The sequence below is a fragment of the Cupressus sempervirens genome, chromosome 1 (genome assembly GCF_028749045.1).
Source record: "Cupressus sempervirens isolate cs-2001-9-10 chromosome 1, ASM2874904v1, whole genome shotgun sequence".
Taxonomy (NCBI): Eukaryota; Viridiplantae; Streptophyta; class Pinopsida; order Cupressales; family Cupressaceae; genus Cupressus; species Cupressus sempervirens.
Genome location: NC_143118.1, coordinates 394,353,606 through 394,367,315, shown reverse-complemented (window position 1 = coordinate 394,367,315; position 13,710 = coordinate 394,353,606).

Here is a 13,710-nt window from a genome sequence, read left to right as displayed (position 1 = left end):
CTCTGCCCATCCTTTGACCATGAAGTAAAAATACAAATTTTGTGTATAGATTGGAGTCCTTCAACTTTTCGTGTTTGGTACACTAGTACATTTACACTTATTTTTCTACCAAAATTTTTGACCAAAGCTATGATTCCTTCTTCTTTTTGTTTTCATTCCCATGTTGGTCAAAAATAAAAATTCTATGCCCAATTTGGTTGAAATTTTGACTAACCTATTTTTTCCCAAGTTGAATTTCGACCAACACAATGTTATAACAAAAAAAAAGAAAATGTTTCATTCATTCGCGGGTAAAATAGAAAAAATTTCATTCATTTGCAGGCAAGAAAGTTATGAGCACAGGAAAAATTGGGATTCATTCATGTGTCGAGTGGGATTTTCTCATTTTGGCTTTGTGTTGCACATCTGGCTGCATATGCTGAGTCTGGGCATGGTGGGATTTTCTCATTTTGGCTTTATGTTGCAAATCTAGCTGCATACACTAAGTTCGGGCATGGTTTTAGGTTCTTCGACTTCTCTGGAGATTCTTTGTCATTTGAATGCAAACCTGCAGAATCTATTCTAGATTTATACCCATGTATGTAGTGGGAGATCCTACTTGAAGTAGAGATTGCAGAATGCCCAGCTTGAAAATGAAGTCCATTATTTTGATAGGTCATCACCCCTAAAATTTTATTTAGTTTACTTAGCTTTCAATTTATAGGGCATGTGCTCGTAGATCCAGAAAAGGTATTAGTTTGACTCTCTCAAGTCTTCATTGTGAATTCATCGATTCTTGTAGACATAGGCATTTGAATAGTAAGGGACATGACTTGGAAAGGTATATCACTGGCAGATCCATTCTCTAGACTCCTGACGAAAAATATGGCAAAAGTTGATTCATATCATTTGTTCAAGATTGTCATGCTCTTCTGGCATCACTTGCTTGTCTTTATTATTGCTTAAGTTCTTCAATTTGAGTCTATCATTAAATTTCATGCATGTTGTTGTTATTTTGACTATAGTTGTTGTTTGATATAATTGTCAAAGATCTTCATTTATAAGTTTTCTTGTAATAGAGATGCATATTCATGCTATGTCAAACATTTATTCAATCAGAAAGATATAGAGAAAAGGATTAGACTGTTCAATAGAAAAAGAGCTTTAAAGAACTCTGATAGTAGATCATATGGAACATTTCAAGAGACAATTTTGTCCCTTATCCACCATATTCCAAGTAGTATTATCCAAAATATTAATTGAACAAAAAGAGACAATTTCATCTCAAATTTACTCACAATAATAATATGTCTACTTTCTTTGGTTGATGATGAAGGGGATAATTGCTTACACCTATTTTTAAGACCACTAAAATCAAAACCTGGTTTATTTACCAATAGGTGGTCTCACTAAATCTATCATCAAAGCCCATTTGCTATTGGCCATATGTACAATAAATTATATACACCACCATTAAAGCATGTGGCTAAATTGGAGTACAATCAATTTCTTGCAATTATAACATCCATCTTTACCCTAGAAGTACCATTCATTCTAACAGAATCTTCAGCTTTCCAAACACAGACAGATCTCCATGACAAATTAAAGAAGATCCAGATCTTAGAGTTGACAAAACCAATAAAAAATATTTGAAATTAAAGTTATTTAACATTCTACCCATGAATGTCTTACAAATGGGATTCACACCAAACTCTAGCACAAAAGAGATGAGTTCATCCACTATTATGAAGCACTTCTTATTTCTATCAAGTGCTCAGAATTGGTGATAAAAGGAAACAATATGTAGTGTGTGCCCCTAAGTTACATTTTTGCTATCGTTATCAAACTCTTTTAGGCTAGTTTATGCTTGATGTTTAGTAGCATTACTTTTAGATTACCAAATATTGTTTTTACATTCAATTTATTATATGATGAGATTACTTGGTACTCTATATTTCATGTATGTATGATGATTTTTCAGTGATTTCAGTTATTGATGATGAGTTAGATGGATTATTATGTGTTTTCTTATGGATACTTACCCCATACTGCATGTGTATGGTGTGCGTGTTTTTTTTCTTTATGTATGGCATTTCTGATGTGGTTAAGGAAGGGAGTCATAGTCACCTACTAGTCGAGATCTACATGATGCATCACTTCCTACCATTGCCTGTTTAGCTTAGAATATTGTGGTTGTACATGTGTGGATTTTATACAGGTTGCAGGTACCAAGTCTTGATTTTCTTGAATTGTCAAGATGAGCGTACCCTATCGCATTATCTCAATGGTAAGAGAGGGGAGATAAATTCTTAAGTCCAAATCCTAAACCTTTAAGCCAATTGTCCTAATTGAAAATTAGGACAAGTATCTGAGTTGAGTACCCTCTGAATGTGTTGAATGACATTAATTCATGATTATAACCTTTTAGTTTGATTTTTTATGTGTTTTTCTTTGATGGGTTTTCGTCTGTTGTTTTATGAGTCTTTGGTGGATTTTTTATTAATTAAGTTTAATTAAAAGATTATTAAATTAATTATTTAATTTAATGGAAAAGTATTATGATATTTTAATATTTAATAATATTTAATTAATTGAGTAATTAATTTAAATAAAAAGAATTAAATTTGAAGAAAAAGTCATAAGGATAATTTTAGAACGTGATAATACTTATTTAATTTAATAATAATATATTTAGAGTTCATTTTAAAATAAATGCTAAATATTATTATTATTTAACTTAATAAATATTTTATCAATTAAGTTTCTAAAATAAATTAAAAAGTGGAAAGATAGTAATTTAATAAAAAAATTAAGTTCGCATGATGTATGCATGAGATTAAAATATAAGAAATTAATTAAAAAGATAAAGCAAGTGAATTTAAAAAGATATTTTAATTGCATACTGTGTGCCTGAGTTTAAAAGTAATAAATTAATTGAAAGAGAAGTCAAGTGAAAATTTAATAAAGTTATTTAATAATGCAATTAACGTGCATGGGAAAGATAAAGAAAAGATTTTAAAAAGTTAATATTGAGTTAAGGGTCGTGAGCAAGGAGTTCTCCTGGGTGAATGCGCAATTAGTGCCCCAATTTAAGGAGAGAATTCTTTATCACAATGAGACGGTTCATTTTTGATAGAGGAACTGGGACTTGAATTTTGACGCGAATTTTGGGAGCAATTTTGGAAGCGAATTTTGGAAGGAAAATTTTGGGAAAATTGTTAGAGAGAAGTTCTTGGATAGAAGTGAATTCTCTGGCAAATCTTCTGCGCATTGCGAATTTAGCGTCAGAACTAGGTAGGTTCTTGAGTTCTGTTCACATAGTTAAATTATGTTATTTAGATAATCATGTCTTCTTTGTGATTGTTGAGATCGAATTCTCTGAATTTTGTTGTATGATCCTTTCATTCTCTTGTCTGAATCTTATGATATTCGTATTGTATCTCATATGTATACTAAGATTGAAAGAAAAATACATCAATCTGAAAATCTCGACCGTAGGTAAAAAGGAAATTGCAATTAATCTAGGAAGGGTTTGAAATAAATAAAAATTTAAATGTAATTAAACATCATGGGATCCTTAAGAAATGTAACCTGTTATGAATGCTTTTAGTCGATTGTATGTTATTGCTTCCGCTACTGTGTGTTTGATGTGTATGATTATCTTTCTTGTTTAAAAAAAATGAATTTAATTAATATTATTTATCAAAGAGTTTTTTCAATAACTTGACCATTAATTAATTAATAATTATTGAATAATTATTAACTATTAATGTAAATGATTATTAGAATAAGATTTAATTAATAAAAAATATCAATTAATAATGTTAGTTATATTTATTATTTAATAATTTGATTATTAATGGAATTGGGAGTATTGTATTTAATAATCAATAAATTATTAATTTAATAATTTAGCAAATGATTATTACTACTTTAAAGCCATCTTATGATTTGTAATTGTAAATACAGGAATGGGTTAAATAGTAAGGGTTAAACTGTTGAATTTATATACTCGAAAACTTACATTGAAAACCCAAAGACTGATATCTTGTTATCTAAACTCAACTACATGTTACAAATCAAACCAAAACATGAGATTTACATCTTGTTTTCTATGTGCTATCTATGATTTGGGGTTTTGGGGTTTGTCCTAGTGTTGACCAGTTTAGGACATTTACCAGAGGCTTGGGAATTATGTGTTTGGATGTCATGTTGATGGCATGCTCTATGATGTGTGTGGTTTATTGATTGTTAATGTTTTCCAATCTTCTTGTGTGAAGATGAGGTGTATGTATGTGAGATACCTAACTTAACCATATTTTATTCATTGATCAGTTATATTTGATTTGCTTTCCAGTCACTTTGAGAGGACTGAGGTGTTTTGAATAATTTTTTCTTGATGATGTCATGTTGTTGTTGGAAATCTGATTGAAAAGCTCATTTTTGTTGAAGATCAAAGAGGGAGATTGTTGTAAAAGAATGTTTTCAATCATTGTTTTGTCATTGATGTCAAACCTGTTATCTGTAGGAATGATATTTTCTTATAAGATCCAAGCACTATCACTTAGTTGATTGAGGAAGAGGATTTGATCAACAAGATGTAACAAGAGCACCTAAGGGAAAGGTTGAGTTATGATGTTGAAATGAAGTGCAAGGATCAGTTAAGACAATGGTTAAGTAATGTATTGATGACATATTAAAAGATAGAGATGTTGGTCACACTTAGAAACATTGGAGGAAAAAGTTGTAACAAGGTTGACTACAAAGCTTAGACTAAAAACTTTAGTGGGTGCTGAGCAAGTTAGTTGAAGTCGAGCAAATTCTCTATAGGAGCTGAGCAACAGAAAAATCAAGTGTGTGCCAAGTAATCTTCAAGTGCTGAGCATCAAAAAAAATTTAGTTGATGCTGAGTGATCTTCATGTGCCGAGTAATCTTCAGGTGTTGAGCATCAGGAAAAACTTAGTTAATGTCGAGTAACATAGTGTGTGCTGAGCACCAGTATTTCAATAGTGCTAAGCTACTACATTATTCCAAATGAAAAAGATTTTCCAAATCTAAGCTGACTTAGTGGTTACATTGAATTTTGTGAATGAGTTAGAGGATAAGGATGATCAGTTGTTGGCATAAAATCCTATGTAAATCATTTTTGGGAGAATTTTAAAGGATTATTCAAGAAGTTTCTAGATGAAACAGAATATGGGTTAGATGCAATGAATCCTACCTAATCCATGCGAATTGAAATTGAAGAAATGATGAATTGAGCAGGAAAAGGAACTCCAAGACTTCTATTTAAGAAGTCATAGACCAAGAACCAAAGAGTTGCTGATACTATTGCTGCTGAAGAGCCAGAATCTACAAAGTAGTTGAAAGGGTGATGTGGAGGTGACATCTAGGAGAAGGAAGAGCACAGAGGCTCTACTTCTACAAGTGGTCATGAAGAGATGATTACATTAATATATTGAGTATGGAGACTCAAGAGGACAAAGCTTGAAAGGAGGGCAAGCTGTCAAGAATTGCAAAGATTGAAGGCTAGGAAAGGGTATGAGTTGAGTAGTGATCTGAGATCTACAAGATAAGTTGTATATTGTAGTCAAGTCAAAAAAAATTAATATTCTCTAGCAATTGTATTAGATATGGAAAAATCCTATGGACTTAGGTTGGTTTAATAGCCATTTGTAAATCCTTTAACAGGGTGGCATTCCAAGTGAATGTTCTAAAGTCCTTTAACTAAGCCCAGTTCTGATAGGGTGGATCAATCTTCTAACAAAGTCACATTTAACAGTTTGTTGTAAGCCTTTAACTGGGTAGGCCTTTCATAGGGCATCACTTCAGAAGGGTGAAAATTGAGTAGCATGTTACTAGTTGTTTTTCCCAAATTATTTTTCCATGTAAATCACTATGCCATGTGTCGATTTCTTATGTGTTATGCTTGCATGTTGATTTATAGTAACTTGTTAATTAGATAAGTTAGAGTTTGGATGAATGAATGGTTGAAAGGGTTCACTATACATAGTGAAAATTTTGAATAGGACATTTGGACCTTGAACAACTAATTCACCCCCCCTCCTAGTTATTCTAAAATAATTCTCACAATTAGTATCAGAGCCATCTGCTAATTTAGTTTCAAGGTACTAGAAGCAAGAAGATCAAGATGTCCAAGAAAGAAGTTCCAAAGCTCAACAAAGATAACCTTGTGGCATGGCAAAGTCTGATGAAATTGCACATTGGATCAATAGGTGACTATGCGCAAACTTCAATTGGAACAGAACATGTAACTCCAATAGGACCTCTTATTGTAGATGATTTGAACAAAAAGAAGGAGCACAAATAAGCAATGTTGGAGATTGCCTCTACACTTAACTATGTTGAATATGATGATGTCAAAGATTGTGACACTACATTCAAGATGTGGAAATCTTTATCAAATATCTATGGAGGAGATCAGAATGTTTAGAGAGCAAAAAGAGAAAGCCTAAGAGGAAAGTTTGATGACATGAAGATGGAGGAAGGTGAAAATGCTGCCAAGTACACAACAAGAATGAAAGAAGTGGTGAGCGCAATAAGAAATCTAGGTGGTCAGTTGCAAGAAGAAACAACTATCAGCAAATACTTGAGAACTCTGCTCCTTATCTATGCTATCAGAGTTTTAGCCATCCAAGAGCTAAGGTGTGTACAAGGGAACACACTAACCTTTGAAGGAATAGTTGGAAGACTGACTGCATTTGAGCTATCCAATTTTGACAACTATAGACCTAAGAACCTTCAATTTGCTTTTAAATCCAAGATGACAATAAAAGACATTGAGGATGACACATCAAGCAAGAGAAGAAGAAAAGGAAAACATGCATCCAGTGATAGCAGCACAGATGAGGAAGATGTGGAACAATTAGAAGCACTACTAGCTAGGAGATTCCATAGAGGTAAAGTCAAATTCAAAGGTAAGCTCCCTATCATATGTTTCAATTGCAATGAAGTAGGTCATATTGCTGCAAGATGCACACAGAAGAAGAACTACAAGTATAAGAAAGAAGATGATAGCAAAGACTACAAGGAGAAAGGTAAGAGATGCTACATTATTGAAGAATATTCTAATGAGAATGATGATTAAGTTGTCTATGTAGCCATGAAGGATGAATTAGAAAAAGATGAAGATGAAGCAACAACATTGGTTACTTGTGTGAACAAGAAGGACAAGTGGATCATAGACAGTGGATGCTCACATCACATGATAGGAGATAAAAGTAAGTTCATTGCCTTTACTCAGTATGACGGAAATAGTGTTAGATTTGGTAATGATGCCCCATGTCAAATCAAAGGAAAAGGCTCTATCAAACTTACAGAGAAAATTTCATGTGATAATGCATACTATGTTGAAGGATTGAACTACAACTTGTTGAGTGTATCACAGTTAGGCAATGTAGGTTGCAAAGTGGAATTTGGGAACAAAACTACCAAGATCTATGATACTAATGGAAATTTAATAGGAAAAGGTGAACAAACTAGGAGTAATCTATTTTACCTAGATATGGAAGAAGCAACATGTCTTGTTGTTAGACTTGATGATATGTGGTTATGGTATAAAAGGTTGTGTCATGTTAACTTTGATAATTTCATTAGTATCAACAAGAAAAACAAAGTCAAAGGATTGCCCAAGTTGAAGAAACCTAAAAACACAATGTGCAAACAATGTCAACTAGGGAAAATGACTAATTCTAGTTTTGAAAGCAAAACATACACTTCCAATGAAGTACTAGAGTTAGTTCATACAGACTTATGTGGACCAATAGAAGTGCAAAGCTACCTAGGAGAAAGATACATAATGTTATTTGTAGATGATTATTCCAAGATGATGATTGCTATGTTCTTAAAGAAAAAATCTGATGCATTCCAAATTTTCAAGTGGTATTTGGCTAGAGTTGAGAAGGAAATAGGAAAGAACCTGAAATGCCTAAAGTCAGACAGAGGAGGTGAGTTCACATCAAGAGAATTTGAAGTATTTTCCAATGACAGAGGTATCAAAAGAAAAATTCCAGCACCAAGAACTCCACCACAGAATGGTATTGCTAAAAGGAGGAATAGGTTAGTGATTGACTGTGCTAGAACCTTGATGATGGAGAAAAATGTTGTACTTAAGTACTGGAGAGAAGCTGTAAGTACTGTAGTCTACACACTAAATAGAATTATAGTCAAGAAAGGTACAAATGCAACACCTTTTGAATTGTGGTATGGTCATTCACCTAATGTTAAACATTTCAAAGTATTTGGTTGTAAATGCTATATTCTAAAAGATACTAGAAATGGGAGTGATGAAGGCATATTCCTTGGATACTCCACTAGAAGTAAGGCATATAAGTGTTTGAATGCTAACACTAACAAAGTTGTGGAGAGTGCAAATGTAAATTTTGATGAGCATGTAGAAGTTCAAGTTGAAGAGTCAAAGCAACTAGAGGATTATAGATCCTTTGTATACTTCTATGAAGGAATGACTGTTGAAAACAATGCTTCAAATAAAGATGTGAATCAACAACAAACTTTAGTATCTATTGAGTCTTAGCCTATGAATGTCGAGTTGCATTTAGAAGTTGAGCTGCAAAACCTAGAAAATGCACATTTTGGTTTTGAGAATAGTATGGAAGAAAGGAATGATGAAATGACAGATGAAGAAGAACAAAATGACTCTTAAGCTGAAGGATCAAACATGGAAAGAAGGATTGAACCTAGATTAGCCAAGTATGTATGAAGACATCACCCTATTAATCAAATCATTGGTAACAAGGATGCCAAACCCATGATAGGAAATAGGCATAGAAGTGAATCATGTCTAATGAGAAAGGTTGAACCAAAAACTATAAAAGATGCACTACAAGATGATGACTAGTATAAAGCCATGAAAAAAGAAATAGACCAGATTGAGAAGAACAAAACATGGTCTCTAGTTCCTAGACCAACTGATAAGAATGTGATTGGTACCAAGTGGGTGTTTAGAAACAAACTTGATGAGAATGGTGAAATAAAAAGAAACAAAGCCAGATTAGTTTGTAAAGGCTATGCACAAGAAGAAGGACTTGATTATGGGGAAACATTTGCCCCTGTTGCAAGAATGGAAGGAGTTAGAACATTACTTGCATATGCTGCATACAAAGGTTTCAAAGTCTACTAGATGGATGTGAAGTCTACTTTTTTGAATGGTATACTGGAAAAGGAAGTTTACATAGAACAACCAAAGGGATTTGTTGATGAGAAGAACAAGGACATGGTTTGCAAGCTACACAAAGCACTTTATCGACTAAAGCAAGCACCAAGAGCATGGTATGAGAGGTTGCACAAATATCTTGTGAAGATAGGATTTGAAAGAATAGATGACAACAACAATTTGTACATCAAAGCTGAAGAAGGTAAAGCCATTTTGATTTCAGAAATCTTTGTTGATGATATAATATTTGGAGGAAAAGATATTTTTTACAAAGATTTTGCTAATCAAATGAAGAATGAATTTGAGATGTCAATGTTTGGAGAAATCAAATTCTTTGTTGGATTATAAGTACATCAATTGAAGCATGGCATATCTGTGACCCAATCCAAATATGAGTCTACTGAAGTAAATCATACATTGTATAGGTCAATGATTGGAAAGCTGTAATATGTTGTACATAGTAGACTAGACATTGCATTAGCTATTGCAATAGTGGCTAGATTTTTTGCAAATTCAAAAGAAAATCACCTAATGGCAGTGAAAAGAATACTAAGATACCTAAAAGGAACTGATGACTTTGGTTTATACTACAAGAGGAATGAGAAGTTTGAACTGAAAGCTTACACTAATGTAGATTGGGAAGGTAACATTGATGATAGAAAAAGCACCAGTGGAGGAGCACTTTTCTTAGGAAAAAGGTTGATTACATGGACTATCAAAAACCAAAGTTGCACCTCACAGTCCATTGCTAAAGCTAAATATGTGGTAGCTACTATAAACGACACCAATATTGTATGGATCAAAAATTTTCTGCAAGGTATGAAGGAAGAGATAACTGAACCTGTGATACTCTATTGTGATAATACAAGTGTTATTAACATATCAAAGAACCCTATAATGCATGCCAAAACTAAGCATATTGCAATCAAGTATCACTATGTAAGAGAGTTGGTGGAAGACAAACAGGTGAAGATGGAATCTGTTAGCTCAAAGGAACAGATTGCTGACATCTTCACAAAAGCACTACCTAAAGATGCTCTTGAGTATCTCAGAAGTAAGTTAGGGGTGATACCCCTAGCTAAGCCTACTTAAAGCAAAAGCAAGTATGCCCTACATCAAATAAGTTGAATGTTGAAGATCATACACATTGATGCAGAGGATGTTTACTTTGGGATCCATGCCTAAAGTAGTAGAAGTGTTGAAACTTCAAATCAATCACAAGCAAGATGATAGAGGGAGACATTAAATGAACCTGTAAGAGCTATATCTACATATTAAGATGCTAATGTCTTTAGCATTGTTGTCAAAGAGGGAGAAGTGAACAACTGATCAAACAACTGTTGAAGATAAAGGATCAAAAAAAAGGGGAGGGAAGTAGACAACTAATCAAATAAAGATAGAGGGAGATTTTAGAGGTTGATTAGAATAGTAGAAGATGAACAATACAAAGGGAGAAAGACAAAGAGCAAGGATACAATAGCAAAGAGGGAGAAGCTAAAATGAAGCAATCAGAATAGTAGAAGGAGATGTGATGTTACAATTTACTTTTTTGCATTTGACTTACTGTTCTAACCTAGTTAGTTTGTGGTTGAATAGTTTAGTCTGATAGTTGATCAGTTTGGTTTTCCATCAATGCCAAAGAGCGAGATTGTTGGAAATTTGATTGAAAAGCTCATTGTTGTTGAAGATCAAAGAGGGAGATTGTTGTAAAAGAATTTTTTCAATCATTGTTTTGTCATTGATGTCAAACATGCTATTTGTAGGAATGATATTTTCTTATAAGATCCAAGTATTACCACTTAGTTGATTGATGAAGAGGATTTGATCAACAAGATGTAACAAGAGCACCTAAGGGAAAGGTTGAGTTATGATGTTGAAATGAAGTGCAAGGATCAGTTAAGATAATGGTTAAGTAATGTATTGATGACATATTCAAAGACATAGATGTTGGTCACACTTAGAAACATTGGAGGAAGAATCTATAACAAGGTTGACTGCAAAGCTTAGACTAAAAACTTTTGTGGGTGTCGAGCGAGTTAGTTGAAGCTGAGAAAATTCTCTATAGGAGTTGAGTAACAGAAAAATCTAGTGTGTGTTGAGTAATATTTAGGTGCCGAGCATTAGAAATTTTTTAGTTGATGCCAAGTGATCTTCATGTGCCGAGTAATCTTTAGATGCCAAGCATCAAGAAAAACTTAGTTGATGCTGAGTAACACTGTGTGTGCCGAGCACTAGTATTTCAATAGTGCCAAGCTACTGCATTATTTTGAATGATGAAGATTCGCCAGATCTAAGCTGACTTAGTGGTTACATTGAATCTTTTGAATGAGTTAGAGGATAAGGATGATGAGCTTTTGGCACAAAATCCTATGTAAATTGTTTTTGGGCGAATTCTAAAAGATTATTCAAGAAGTTTCTAGAGGAAACAAAATATGGGTTAGATGCAATGAATCCTACCTAATCCATGCGAATTGAAATTGAAAAAAGGATGAATTGAGAAGGAAAAGCAACTCCAAGACTTCTATTTAAGAATTCATAGACCAAGAAGCAAAGAGTTGTTGATACTATTGTTGTTGAAGAGCCAAAATCTATGAAGTAGTTGAAAGGGTGTGAGGGAGGTGATATCTAGGAGAAGGAAGAGCACAGAGGCTTTGCTTCTACAAGTGGTCATGAAGAGATGATTGCACTAGTCTATTGACTATGGAGACTCAAGAGTAAAAAGCTTGAAAAGAGGGCAAGCATTCAAGAATTGTAGAGATTGAAGGCCAAGCAAGGGTATGAGCTGAGAAGTGATTTGAGATTTGCAAGATAAGTTGTATATTGTAGTTAGGTCAAGATTTTCTAATGCTCTCTAGCAATTGTATTAGATATGGAAAAATCCTATGGACTTAGGTTGGTTTAATAGCCATTTGTAAATCCTTTAATATGGTGGCATTCCAAGTGAATGTTCTAAAGTCCTTTAACCAGGCCCACTTCTAATAGGGTGGATAAATCCTCTAACAAGGTCACATTTAACAGTGTGTTGTAAGCCTTTAACAGGGCAGGCCTTTCATAGGGCATCACTTCAGAAGGGTAAAATTGAGTAGCATGTTACTAGTGGTTTTTCCCAAATTGGGTTTCCATGTAAATCACTATGTCATGTGTTGATTTCTTATGTGTTATGCTTGCATGTTGATTTATATTAACTTGTTAATTAGATAAGTTAGAGTTTGGATGAATGAATGGTTGAAAGGGTTCACTATACTTAGTGAAAATTTTGAATAGGACATTTGGACCTTGAATAATTGATTCACCCCCCCTCTCAGTTATTCTAAAGCAATTCTAACAGTTGTGATATGTTTGACTTGACCATTTTGGAGTCTTCAATTAGTATTGTTATTGGGATACTTTCCAGTTGCTCATTGAGAATTGATGGATATTATGATTTATCATTTAATGCCTTTCAGTTGCTTGTTGAGAATTTTTGTGATTATTATGATTATCTTTTGGTGCTTTCCAGTTTCCCATGCAGAATTGATGTGAATATTGTCGATTATCTATTGATCCTTATCAGTCACTTGTATAGGGCTAAGGTGATTTTTATATGATTATGGATTTGTGATTTATGAGCCTAGGGTAGGTAATCTATATGTAGTTTTGGGAAGTCTCTTACAATGGGGGATGGGGCCCTAAGTGGTTGCCAGGGGAACACATTGTAAGTTGTTTTAATAAGTGAAAGCATTACACTAAATAGGAATTAAAATGAACATAATAAGATAATTGTATGTTCTCGCCCATGCCTCGAGTGCTAGTACAGACTAGGATTCGAGTAGAGAGAACGCTTGGTTACAACCTTGCATTCCATAGTATGCCTTGTCAGTATGAGAGGATACTAGTGGCCGCAAAGTGATCACTAGGGACCCTAGAGTCCTAAGCTAACTACCAGGGCAATGCCTACATGATTCACGTAATGACACTTGCCTACTTACATAGTAGGTTCCTATGTGTCTTTATGTGCCTCTGGTTCTAGATATCGATCTATGTGTTGGAACCTTTGAGTTAGTATACTTTTAGGATCTCCTAGACTTAGAGAGTACTTGTGATATGTGATTTCATATCTTGTTTGGGACTTGAGACTATCTCCTTAGTGTGGTGGGAGTGGGCCATTTAGGTTCCACACAGTTAGGTGGTAGTGCTTTTTACTCTTATCATTGAGATTCATCCGTAGTCACTATGGCTAGAGCTTCTTGGGATGCTTGTTTATCATGATTAGGTGATGTTATCTGCTTGTAGAATCATCTTATAACATATTCTTGTATGTTAGATTTCCTTATGATTATGTTGTAGTATGTTTAGTAGTGATGTCCCTATTACTATAGTACCGATGATTTTTTTGGTGGCTTGGGATGTTACGTGCGGGGGATGGCTAGGACCCACGATGGTCTTATGATGCTATTGACAGTTGGGAGGAACCGCGCATTTAATTAGTTGTGTTTTATGTTGGATGTTTGTATCTTTTATGATGGATGGATGTATCATGTATGGTAGATGGTTTCAT